The sequence below is a fragment of the Thermobia domestica genome, chromosome 7 (genome assembly GCF_964235325.1).
Source record: "Thermobia domestica chromosome 7, izTheDome1.hap1.1, whole genome shotgun sequence".
Lineage (NCBI taxonomy): Eukaryota > Metazoa > Arthropoda > Insecta > Zygentoma > Lepismatidae > Thermobia > Thermobia domestica.
In genome coordinates, this window is record NC_137460.1 from 50,264,824 (window position 1) to 50,278,900 (window position 14,077).

A 14,077-nucleotide genomic window follows, 5' to 3' on the forward strand; every position below is an offset into this window, starting at 1 on the left:
TTCATGAGGCGGTAATAAATATTATTAGTATATTTGGAAACATTCTGAAATGAATTTGTATAATGTACTTCAACAACAGCCGTCTCCCACTCACCTTTCTCTAGCACCAATGGATGATATAATTTGGTAGTATAACATGACAAAGTATTTTGTGGAAAATACTCCATAGAACTGTTACTCGGTAGTGTAAGATAAAAGCTAGTCTGTTCCATATTAATCAAAAATATCACTCTTCCTTTTCTTTGTACCACCAGTCGTCTTTGCAAAATGAACTTTTCTCCGTTTTCTTCTTCTTCCAGATCCTACCAACACTTGATTTATTTTATTTTGAGCTTTAGTTTTTAAATTATTTTTAGCTTCTTGCCAACGTGATGTTAAAGCTTCGTCAATAGGTCTATTATCACCTAATACATCTCCTGCTACATTAATTCCTGTACGTAACAATTCTTTACCAACAGTTTTTGCTCCTTGTTTAATTAACGGAAATACGCTTCGAAATAAACCACCTAAAAAACTTCCAATACCATAACCTTCTTGATATGGTGCACCTCTATACACGTTATAACCACCTCCTGCTTGGTGAGTATAGTATTTAAAGTATGGATCATTCATTTTCCTATATACACAAATATAACAATCGTTTATAATATTGTATTGTGGCTAAATGTTTTTTAAATATGACACAGGAATCCATGAATTAAAGGAAGGGGGATATCCCCGCCAACGAACAAGTACACGTTTACCTTTAACTTCTAAAATTTAGTCTATTTCATAAACTTTAGGCAGAGGCACTCCTTGTAATTCCTCCTCGTAAAATGTACCTTCAATTACTTCACCATTTAAGTCCTCCAACACATAAACCACTTTCTTTTCCTTACGTATCACCTGTTTTATTTTAAATATTTCTACAGTCCACTTTTCCTTGTACCCTTTTTCAAAATGCCGTTTTGCTTTAGTAATGCGCACAGTATCACCTTTTTTATATTTTGCAATGTTAGTATGTGGCACTGGTTTTATTAATTTATTCCAAACTTGTTGAAAAGTGTCCTGGTTCACACTGGCCGGTGGTAATTGATGAGCTCTATGCGGCCTAGAATTATATGCCTGAACAAGTTTCGATAGCACATCTATGTATCGGTAAGTCTTCTTGGCTGTAAAATATTTCCACATTCGTTCTTTAAGAGTCCGATTAAAACGTTCCACCACACTTGCTTTAATATCGGCGTTTTGTGTTGTGAAGAATTTAATATTTTGCTTTTTTAAGTATAACTGAAATGGTCTATTAACAAACTCTGTACCTTTATCTGTTTGTAGACGTAAGGGTCTACGATGTGTAGATGCAAATATTTGCTTAAATGCTTTTATAATGTTTTCACCAGTTTTTGTACGTACAGGCACAGCCCAGGCATAACGACTAAACAAATCAATCACTGTTAAAATATACCTATTACCATCATTATACTTCTGCAGCCTGTGCATATCGTTTAAATCAGCTTGCCACTGATCGTCGATATTGAACACTAAATAGGGATTACGTGGAAACTTTTTACGTACTGGCTTATGCAGAGTATAAGCCGACTGTTCTTTTACCCACTGTTGCACTTTGTGTAAAGGAATAGATTTCTTCACAGCTCTCCATAATGCAGTAGCAGTTGAAAACGAGGCAGGGTGTGAAGGGTTATAATAAATAGCGGCCAGCTTCTTCATATTTTATAATCACACCATCTGTTGACAACTTTACGTTTACGTGGTGGCTCCTCCTCCTCCTCTTCTTCTTCCTGTTTTGGATCAACGGCAGCGGCAGATGATGATGTCAGCTTACGAATATATTCTATACGTTGTGGGTTACCTATATACTCTAAAGGTATATTGGATTTTGCTAACAGTACAGCAAAGGGTTCCCAACCTGTAGGGGGAATATTTTTCTTGCGATACCTGACAAAATCTGCTATTAGATCTACTATATTAGCTCCAGGAATTAATTTATTATAAATATTAACATTACCACTGTCATCCCAATGAATGTTGGAATTTTGTTTTAATCTACGTAATAAAGGTCTTGCTTTACGCAGACAATTTTCGGGGAGAGTAGATAGCATTTCATCGTCCTCATCCTCCTCCTCCTCCTCCTTCTTAGTACCAACACTAGTTGATGTTGTTGCAGTAGGTTTTTGCACAATGTGTAAATATTTTTGTAACACCTCTTTATAGCGTATCCATTTTTCTTCAACACTCATATTTTTATTATTTAAAATATTTTTCATCTCATCGTCTAAATTAGATATAGTTTGATATTGGTGCAATTTTTCTGGTGCAATTAAAACAAGCTTTTGTGCATGCTGCATAATTATTTAATTAAAGTAGATAGTATACCTCCAATAATAGGTGCAAGCAAAGCAGTAAGAAACCCACCTTTTTGTACAATTATTCGTTTTTTCTTTTGTTTTAATGATGGACCTTTTTTCGCTAAATACCTCAATTCCTTTCTATATCTTTTTAATCTATTTTTCTCTTTTTTATTTAACGGAACATTTCCTTGTAATACGTTATAGGAACATTCACAAATAGAGCGAATTAATTCGGGATCAGCATTTTGTAAAATTGCTTGGCGTACTTTGGGTTTTGCCTTTGCTAAAAGTTTTAGTAAATGTGCACTCTCTTTGCTAATCATTTTTTTTCTTTTTGTAGCTATTATATTAAAATTGAGTATTAAAACATATCAGTTATTGAGATTATTTTTTTACCGGTACATAAACATAATTGTAAGAATCTGAGGGGAAAATTTTTGTTCGAACACGATGTTCGTCGGGAGTGCCCTGTTTTAAATCAAAAACCAAATAACTATGAGGATCTTGCGTTGCGTCCTGATAGGCTTCCTGTACAAATTTTGTGTTACCAGGATATAATTGGCGTGCTAGATAATTAATTTGAGCCTGGTCTCTGGGGTTTTTAAAACATATTATATAATGGCAATTTAATGATATGTCTCGCATACCTTTAGATTGATGAAACAAATTTTGTGTTATAAAAATAACACTTAAATCTCGGTGGTGGCTACCTTTAGTAAAAAAGTCAACAATTCGTGTATCACACTCTCGCATTAAATCGTCAATAATTACCAGATGGGGGCCGACTTGTGCTGGAAAATCATCTATTTTGGGGAGCCCTTCTTTAAATCTACAACCTGAGGATAGAGTTTCATACAGAGGTTGCCACTCACCATAACACCATACTATATTTTTCCATTTTTCGGCATAATGTTTTAAAAACTCTTTTACAAAATATGATTTACCACACCCAGTGGGACCAGCTATAATACAAGTAAATGGGTGTTGAAACTCCATATTCTGTTACACCACAAAATAATTATGAATATAATAACATATTATTATTACGATTTAGACGGTAGATTGGTAGCAGTAGTAGTAGTAGTAAATTCAGGCATGTTTACAACTTTACATAATTGAGAACTAGTAATTATGGTCCGCTGAATGCACGGCAAATGAAGCTGGAGTTTTCGCCATGTACAAACACTGAAATTTACCTGACCATTACTATCGTCATCTGACGATTGAATAAAACACTGACGAATACCGTTAAGAGTATCTGACAATGATATTTTATAATTTTCACTAATGAAAAATTGTGTAGGCAATGAAGAATCTGTAACAGCGTTAAAGTAGTTTTCAATATCTGAATAATATGATAGAAAAGTATACCACTCATCAAGTGAAAGACGAATACGATCATAGTAATTATGTAAAATGATAATAACAGAAAATTCTCCCTCACCATCGTATGCTAGACCAACACATACCTCGATTTCATCGAAATAATAATAATAACGATTTAAAATTTGATTATCCATTTTTTTACTCTCTACTTAATTAAAAACTATCGTTTCTACTAATACTGTATTTACCCTATTCGATTTCTTTTATAACCGTAGGGAAGTGTATCAAAATTTTCTATTCGTTTCCTTTTACTAGCAGTAACCTGATAGATTTTATGCGCCTCCGGCTTAGTAATCAATTTATAATCTTTAGTACGTACAATTTGTCGACCGAGAGGAACGCTAATAGAAGGCGAATTATTTAAAATCATATCTTTCATTTGTTCAAAGTTAACATATTTTAATGTTTTATTATTCAGTGTGATTCCCTTGATTTTACATACTGTCTTTGTTTTACCATTAAGAGTGTTAACAACAGAATAGCCGTAACATTTGGGACCACCAGCACAAAATTCTTCGATATATGCATCCGGACCATATTCTGCCAACTCATTCTTCCATTCCCCTAAATGCACTCTTATTTTTAACTGTGGCTCACCAGGCGATTGAGTGTAAATAATACTATCGGTATCATAATATAACACACGCTCGCCAAGTAAATCCAAATAACGAAATAACTCGAGGCGAGCGTGTGTCGTGGTGTATGCGGCGATTATCACGTTAATGTTTTTAGCAGGAGCAATAACGCTCTCATTAACACTCCAGTTGAGCACACGGAATTTGTCGCCGATTGGAATACACGAATTAACCTCAATATTCGGATTTGTTAATTTATCGAAATACTCCTCGGGAGTTTTAATGATAGCGATTTGCTCCATGTTTTCTCTTTGTGCGAACTTACCCCACAGGCTGTTTACTCCTAGCTTTGAAATTCGTTTCTTAGGTTTGTTGCGCATAATCTTTTCCCGGTCTAATCGGATACCCTCTTTCTCATAATACTCCTGTATGAACTGGTCTTTTTGTTGTTCGGTGACGCATCCTGCAGGCCAACCGTTACACTCAGTCTTGATCTTCATAAACAGGTTAATGTATTCCGTGAAAAGACCGCCCTCTTTCTTTTCAGCGTCATACATTACAACCTCATAGCTCCATACCTCGTGTTTTTCTAGCACTCTATATCCTTTCTCGACAGCTACCCGCACTTCGTCTACAACCCACACTCCAGTCAAAGCTCTTTCCCCCTCCGAATGCCTGCATTCTTCTTCCTCATTCAGAGTGTCCGCGCACGTTCGGCATAAGGGGAATAATAATTTTCCACCACTCCGATAGGGCAGCACCGGGTGGTAGAGATTGGTCGGGGGTAAAACCGAACACTTTATTATTCCCTCAAACGCTGAAATATCGGGACACTCGTCATCACCAACATAAACTTTCGGATGACCCACAGGATATTTTCCCACCTTACAACAGTAAGGATAGAGGGAGATTATATCTGTATACATGATACGTTCTCCCTCTTTCGTCTTTCTGTAGAGTTTCACGTTGTCGACTCTACCACCATACAGGGCATCCCGCGGGTGAATTGGGGCTTTTTTAGTCATGATGTGGTTTTTTACAAATATACTCACCGGTGGGTGTTCTTTTAAAAACTCACGCCACCGGCATTCCCACATTTCATGGACTATATACCCCAGCTCTTTTAAACGATTAATTTTATTTACACTACTTTCATAACGCATATTAAAAGTAGTGTACGCGTCATTATATATGGGGTTGTCACGGCCTGTGGGGTAACACTCCCGGCACCCGTGAAATAGACACCCTTGGTACTCCCAAACGTGTTCTTCTCCGTTATAGTGTGCATATCCATCCACTTTATATCCTCCTCTCACCACAACCTCTCGCCCGTTACCAGAATGTCGGATTCGTGTTTTCAATCTGTCGGCCTCGTACACGAGCCACTGAACGGCGCCGACAGATTGATTATCACGCCACCGGTAGCCACTATGTGGGATAATACCAATGGTGTCTTGGCGCAGGAACTTTTTTCGATACATTAAGTTGCACGCGCTGGCAATGCTTATAGTCTCGAGGAACGGGTTGACGCCGGATATAGCCTCAAACTCGTTCATGAATTTTACGCAAGCATTGCGCAGCACGTCCACATCGTTCGTACAGTATTTTATAAGTTGTTCTTTTAAAACGAAACCCGTCTCTCCAAGTGTTTCCTTTTCCTCATTGTACCAACGCAAAAACTTCTCTTTCTGTTTCTTTTTCAAACCCTCCACATCGTAATACTCGATAGCCGGTAAAGCACCCCTATACTCCTGATTAGCTTTTGCATTGAACAGATGAGGGAAATGACCCTTCGAGACGGACAAATCGAACGCGTCGCCTAATTTGGCCAAAGGCATCGGCAAGAAATTTAGACTATCGATAAATTTTAAGTATAAATACTCCATCGATAAAATTTTGCACCCCCGCATAATAATTCGCGGCGTCCACTCTTTATGAAGCATCATTGCACGTAAAATAAAATGGGCGTCGTAGCCCTTTGCGTTATGGGCCACGACGACTATTTTATTTATTTCAGAACGCCTTTGTGCTAAATAGTCTAAAAATTCACCGATGCATTTGTCCCCGTAAAATACATGTGTTCTATCGCCGCATACACCACACCGTTCAGTCTCACTGTTTTTACAACGGTAGCACACCTGTTGGCTGACTAACAAGTTGGGCTCATGCTCAAAAATACCTCCGGCTATCTCTTTGTCTTGGCGGCACTCAATATCGTAAAACACTAATAGCCATTTCTGTGGGGTACGCGTTCGGCATGGTTGTATATAACATAAATGGCCTGACGGCATCATATTATTACACCCCGTGCAGAATACCTCCCCACAGACATGTGGATTCCGCCCTTTTTTCACGACGTAGGCTTTACGACATTGAGGGCACACCTTCAGAATAGCGCACAATGAAGCCTTATGGTTTTTGAGGCACTGAGGCCCATAAAAACATCTATTGCATTCCCGGCAGTATACTACACGCTCCGTAATTGTGCATGGTGGTCTGTTCTGGCATTTATTGCATAAAGCTTTACACTTCCCTACGTGCCTGTCTTTGGTTTGAAATTTTTTGTGACATTCTTCGCAGAAGTATCCGCATGAAAAGGCTGCTGTTAGGCTAGTGATCACGTTATAATGGTTGTTAATATATAACAAATTAATCTGTTTGCCATGACCGTGACCCTCAAAAAATATTTTTTCTCCCGATAACCCATCATACACGGTGATTTTATAGTCCGCTAAATATGCCTGAAATTTTTTTAATTCCGGTATCCCCCCACCATTCTCTAGGCTAACACCAGCCTTTTCACTTAGTTCGGATACCTTTTGAAACATATGTTTTGCGTATTGATTTCGATATCTATCTCTTTCTTTTGTATCATTTTTATGTTCAATAAGCCCTATAGCCACCACCAGAGCTTGACCCAAACAATAGTATTCAGGGTTTTTAATGACTATAATACCTCTGTTATGTTTTATGTACTCGTTTATGTCAGAAAAATTCTGTTTCACCCGTCCCATACCAATAGGTAATTCGACGTGGTGAAAATAGAGAATAAAGCGATCTTGATATAAGAATGAAGTATTGGATTGAATTACTTTTTCTAACGCACCCCACACATTTTCAGCAGTCATATTATTAGCAGTTCGAAACGACAAATAGAATGGTTTATCTGGGTGATTTTGGTTTATAAAAGTCAACCCTACACGATGATGAGGGAGCACACCTCTCATTACATACCGTACCAAATCATTAATACCATTTTCTACCCATTCAAGGGGGTTTTCTCCCTCGGGGGGAGGAGTTAATTCAATTGTCAGTAAATTCCCATTATCTTTAAACTGTCTATAATATTGCTGAGATTCAGATATTATATTAAATCGCTCCATTTTTTTTGCTGTTTATCTAACTTTTAGAATATTGTAAAATCGTAATTGCTGTCTTCCAACTATAGAACACCTATTAGTGTTTTTTCTAATAACCTATTATTCTTAACGTTCAACAATTATTCACTGTAACACTATATTTTTTTGCAAAATTCTTCTCGAAAAAATCAGGTATTTGCAAGAAAAAAGTAATTGGGACTGTTCCAACTATAGAACACCAATTAGTGTTTTTTCTAATAGCCTATTATTCTTAACGTTCAACAATTATTCACTGTAAAGCAATATATTTTTTTGCAAAATTCTTCTCGGAAAAATCAGGTATTTGCAAGAAAAAAGTAATTGGGACTGTTCCAACTATAGAACACAAATTAGTGTTTTTCCCAATAACGTATTCTTTCTAAACCTGTAAATAGAAAAAAACGGAATTTTACTTTGCAAAACAACCACCGAAAATTTTGACAAAGTTAAAAAATGCTTATTTTAAAAAAAATCTATATTCGGCTTATTTTTGGACGCTGTGACGCGTGGTTTTCACGATCGTATTCAACTCGACGTATATTTCAAAAAATAATCTATCTTGGGTGAGGTTATGAGGAACACTTAAAATTCACCACCGAAAATTTTGACAAAGTTAAAAAATGCTTATTTTAAAAAAAATCTATATTCGGCTTATTTTTGGACGCTGTGACGCGTGGTTTTCACGATCGTATTCAACTCGACGTATATTTCAAAAAATAATCTATCTTGGGTGAGGTTATGAGGAACACTTAAAATTCACCACCGAAAATTTTGACAGTTAAAAAATGCTTATTTTAAAAAAAAATCTATATTCGGCTTATTTTTGGACGCTGTGACGCGTGGTTTTCACGATCGTATTCAACTCGACGTATATTTCAAAAAATAATCTATCTTGGGTGAGGTTATGAGGAACACTTAAAATTCACCACCGAAAATTTTGACAAAGTTAAAAAATGCTTATTTTTAAAAAAATCTATATTCGGCTTATTTTTGGACGCTGTGACACCGGGTTTTCACGATCGTATTCAACTCGACGTATATTTCAAAAAATAATCTATCTTGGGTGAGGTTATGAGGAACACTTAAAATCCACCACCGAAAATTTTGACAAAGTTAAAAAATGCTTATTTTAAAAAAAATCTATATTCGGCTTATTTTTGGACGCTGTGACGCGTGGTTTTCACGATCGTATTCAACTCGACGTATATTTCAAAAAATAATTTATTTTGGGTGAGGTTATGAGGAACACTTAAAATTCACCACCGAAAATTTTGACAAAGTTAAAAAATGCTTATTTTAAAAAAAATCTATATTCGGCTTATTTTTGGACGCTGTGACGCGTGGTTTTCACGATCGTATTCAACTCGACGTATATTTCAAAAAATAATCTATCTTGGGTGAGGTTATGAGGAACACTTAAAATTCACCACCGAAAATTTTGACAAAGTTAAAAAATGCTTATTTTTAAAAAAATCTATATTCGGCTTATTTTTGGACGCTGTGACACCGGGTTTTCACGATCGTATTCAACTCGACGTATATTTCAAAAAATAATCTATCTTGGGTGAGGTTATGAGGAACACTTAAAATCCACCACCGAAAATTTTGACAAAGTTAAAAAATGCTTATTTTAAAAAAAATCTATATTCGGCTTATTTTTGGACGCTGTGACACCGGGTTTTCACGATCGTATTCAACTCGACGTATATTTCAAAAAATAATCTATCTTGGGTGAGGTTATGAGGAACACTTAAAATTCACCACCGAAAATTTTGACAAAGTTAAAAAATGCTTATTTTAAAAAAAATCTATATTCGGCTTATTTTTGGACGCTGTGACACCGGGTTTTCACGATCGTATTCAACTCGACGTATATTTCAAAAAATAATCTATCTTGGGTGAGGTTATGAGGAACACTTAAAATTCACCACCGAAAATTTTGACAAAGTTAAAAAATGCTTATTTTAAAAAAAAATCTATATTCGGCTTATTTTTGGACGCTGTGACACCGGGTTTTCACGATCGTATTCAACTCGACGTATATTTCAAAAAATAATCTATCTTGGGTGAGGTTATGAGGAACACTTAAAATCCACCACCGAAAATTTTGACAAAGTTCAAAAAATACTTACCATTAATTCGCCAAAAATTCACTTCACTGTTCTCACACACTGCACACGATGTTATCTTTTTGAAATCCGACGAATAACTGACTGAGAACTGCTTCGAACCTCACCCCTTATATAGTGTTCTGCTTTCCTCTGATTGGCTAAAATAAAACTTTTTTTCATTGGAGCAAAATCTACAAGTCAAGTATCTCATTGGCTAAAATAAAACTATTTACTATTGGCTCCAAACAAAAACGACTAAGATATGTGCTAATATTTTCTACCTCCATTTTTGATGTCCGAAAATCATAAAATGACCCATATCTCGAAAACGGTCAAAAATATCAAAAAAATAATCGAAAAAATCCCCCCGTACCTCACCCCTTGTCGTTTTTAGACATGAAGAACCTATGGAACCATGTTTCAATCTTGTACGACAAGAGTGGGGGGCCACGGTGGCCCCGAAAAAAACTTCTCTTGAAAATAGAGCAGCCATAACACATTGAAGTGCTGTTTCTCGTCTTTCATGGTAAATATTTTCTAAGTCCATTTTGGGTAGCCAAAATTCATAAAATGGCCCATATCTCGAAAACGGTCAAAAATATCGAAAAAATAATCGAAAAAATCCCCCCGTACCTCACCCCTTGTCGTTTTTAGACATGAGGAACCCATGGAACCATGTTTCAATCTTGTACGACAAGTGTGGGGGGCCACGGTGGCCCCGAAAAAAACTTGGTGTCCAAAAATCATAAAATGGCCCATATCTCGAAAACGGTCAAAAATATCGAAAAAATAATCGAAAAAATCTCCCCTTTATGAATCCCCTTGCCGATTTTCCACATGAAGAACCCATGGAACCATGTTTCAAACTTGTACGACCAGGGTGGGCCAAGTTGCCAAAAAAAATTCGGATCGTCATATCTCGAAAACGGTGAGAGATAGAAATAAAATTTTAACGGCATTCGATTTAGGATCATCAAATGTATAATCTACCCAAGTTTAGTAAACATCGCCCAACTTTCAACCGGTTTTTTCGAAAATCGAAATTTTTTGCCTCTAATCCGTCATATCTCGAAAGCAGTAAGAGATAGAGCCACATTGTTTGACCGGTCTTTCCAGTGGAGTACACATATACAGAGTTTCAAAAGCTCAGAAACCAAATGGGTCGAAATTTTGAAAAAATTCGAATCGTTATATCTGGAAAACAGTGAGAGATAAAAATAAAATTTTAACGGTATTCGATTTAGGATCATCAAATGTATCATCCACCTACGTTTGGTAAACATCAGCCAACTTTCAACTTTTTTTTTCGAAAACCGCAATTTTCGATACAGCTTAAAGAACAAGTTTTCAAGTGTTCCACCACCCTCTGTTCTCATGTTGAATGAATGGGCTTGAAAATAAGCCATACTCCTCTTTTATTAATTCTGCTATGTTTAAATTAAAGTTGGAAAATATGCCATACTCTTTATTAGCTCTGCTATGGGGTTGTAAAGTGTTCATAAAAGGGAACGAGTCTTTGCTGTTTAAAATAGTGCTCATAAAAGGGAACGAGTCTCTGTGTAATATCTGCTGCGTTATGTGTTCGTAAAGTGCTCATAAAAGGGAACGAATCTTATGTGGCATGTGGTAGGTGCGGTGATCCGGCGTCGACCGATCTGCGCAGACCGTGCGCGTGGTCCGCCAATCGACGTCAAGGGGCAGGGTCCGCTGCCAGCCAATCGGAGGTGGTCCGCTGCCGGCCAATCGGCGTGAACGGGGCGGGGTCCGGCGTCAGCCAATCGGAAGGGGATCCCGCGCCAGCCAATCGGCGTGAACGGGGCGGGGTCCGGTGCCAGCCAATCGGAGGTCGTAAAAGAGCGTGACCAATCAGCGTCAAGGGGCGTGGCCGGGGGCGTGGCCGGGGGCGTGGCCTGCACCGACCAATCAGCGTGAAGGGGCGTGGCCGGGGGCGTGGCCTGCACCGACCAATCAGCGTGAAGGGGCGTGGTCGGGGGCGTGGCCAGCCAATCAGCGTCAGGGGGCGTGGTGGGGTCACGTGACCTGCGCCAGCCAATCAGCGTCAAGGGTTTGCGCATGCGCAGTAGGAAAAAAAACACCCGCAAGTGTCCCCACTCTACTACCAGATATGCTATTATTACTGTATTGTTGTAATAGCTACAATCATTTTCACTACGTCACATTTCAGTCTTGTAGCCATGGCTGCGCTTTCCCATAGTGTCTTGATTCTTTATATGAACGTCACAAGATGATACTAACCAAACTCCTATTGTGTAAAAAAGCTTTGTCGGCTTTTGGCGCCATAAAAAATAATACGGTTATTTTGGCGGGATATTTGCCACGAGAAATTGTATGAGAAATACAATATAAAACGGGCCATACGATTACAAAGAAAAGATAGTTTCTATTTTTCCACACCATTCTTTTTCTATTTTTAATGCTTTCCCAGTATTCTTAACCTTATTTCGCGTAGATTTACTCTATGGATCATATTTCTAAAAAATACAGAAAAAAATTTGAAATAATAAATAATATGTGTAAATAATCGAAATACGTTGTATTCTTACCTGTGAGATCTACGTGTCTATGTAGAAATAATTAATGAAAGTCTAACCTGTTAAGCACGGATTCGTCAGCCACAATATTCAAAGTGAAGTAAAACGAAGTATCTGAAATCAATGTACTCATGACGTACACACGGAAATGAAGTATTTGATTGACAGTTGGCAAATTTTCTTTTGCCAATAACTCGGGAACAAATGAATTAATTTGAATCTTTTTGGTGTTATTCATAGGATATTTATAATTTGATAACTTGCCAAAATCGGTACTGTAATAGGTTAATTTATTGTTGAGTCATTAAGAAAAGAATTTTGTCAACAAAAGAATACTTTCTTTCGTGACTGTATATTCAGAGAAGTGTCCGAGAGTTAAGGAATCTACATGTTTGTGAAACTTGTGTTAGTCATATGTTGTTATTTTGGAACGTAAATGTGCAAGTAATGGGAACATGTTGAAATATCACCTATAACGTCCTTAGTAACGCACAAATCCACAATCCAATACGTAAGTGTTTTTATGCCATATACAGTATACTGCGCTATCCTCGTTTATGTTGTTGCTGATGCACGGGCTCCTTGCGGATACACTTCCATGCGAATCTCCCTGCTGCGCTCCTTCCTTGACTTCGTTAGATAGCAGTCGTGCTTTTTGTGGCCAGCTGTGCTCCTGTCTTGACTCGATTAGATAGCAGTCGTGCTTTTTGTGATCACTTATCACAGGTTGGTTAGTGTCTTTTGCACAATAGTTCTTATCGTGTACGTATACTGAAGCCCTCCTACGGTGAATCTGCATAGGGGAATGCAAGTCCACACCTTAAAAATAATTGTTTAAGACACAAAGAGTCAATTCACTGAAAAAGAAGGTTATACACAATGAATTTATATATGTATCCATACAATGAATCTGCGCCATAATTTTATTTTCTTTGTATTTTTACCCTTGATAATAATGTCCATGTAATAACGCCAAAATCATTGGCTAATGTTAGTATTGCAACGTTGCGCAACGACCAAAGTTTTTAAGTAAAATTCTTGTTAGTAATGCATTCTACACTCTCATATATTTTAAGTAACAAGCTCTTGTACTTCTATAATTTTAAAATTCATTAAGCTGTTCAAAAACGAGAAAACAAACCATTACAGAGTTACTCATTTCTATTGCGTCGCTACGAGCTCACGACGACTAGATTCTGCAGCGCGGACTACTGGAGTCAATGTTAAGTCTGCTTTCTCTTATCCGAGAAATTAAACACCTTGGTCGTTGGCAATGCTCGTGTAACGTGGCAGGTATTCCAGTGAACGGTAAGCTTTCGCACTAGATAAACTTTATGAAATACATAATACTAGAAATCGGGAAATGGAATTTACTTAATATATTAACTAACTCTATGGCCTATGGAATCCGGAGGGTCAATGCCGCGTTCACAAAAGCTCTCCACTGACTTCTATCCTTAGCCAACTGGATCCAGTTTCTATTTTGGATTCCTATTTCTGCGAGATCCATCTTGATATTGTCCTCCTATCTGTGGGTCGTTTTCCGGTTAGTTTTCCAGTTAAGACTTCGAAAGCGTTCCTACTTTCTTCCATTCTCGCTATATGACCTGCCCACCTGAGCCTCCTAGACTTGATGACCCTAACAATGTTTGGTAAACCATATAAATTATGTAGTTCCTCGTTATGAAGTTTCCGTCATTCCCCATT

At 37.4% G+C, this 14,077-nt stretch overlaps 1 protein-coding gene and 1 long non-coding RNA gene across 4 annotated transcripts in view; one reads left to right on the plus strand and one right to left on the minus strand.

The window, feature by feature from the left end:
- LOC145690077 (uncharacterized) overlaps window positions 1-9,953 on the minus strand; it is a 29,767-nt gene extending 19,814 nt beyond the window's left edge. The window contains exon 1 of the long non-coding RNA XR_014132168.1: window positions 9,840-9,953. This is a non-coding gene — a long non-coding RNA (uncharacterized LOC145690077). The remainder of the gene's footprint in view (window positions 1-9,839) is intronic.
- LOC145690075 (uncharacterized) overlaps window positions 1-14,077 on the plus strand; it is a 307,925-nt gene that overhangs the window by 255,574 nt on the left and 38,274 nt on the right. The gene's annotated exons all lie outside the window — the stretch shown is intronic.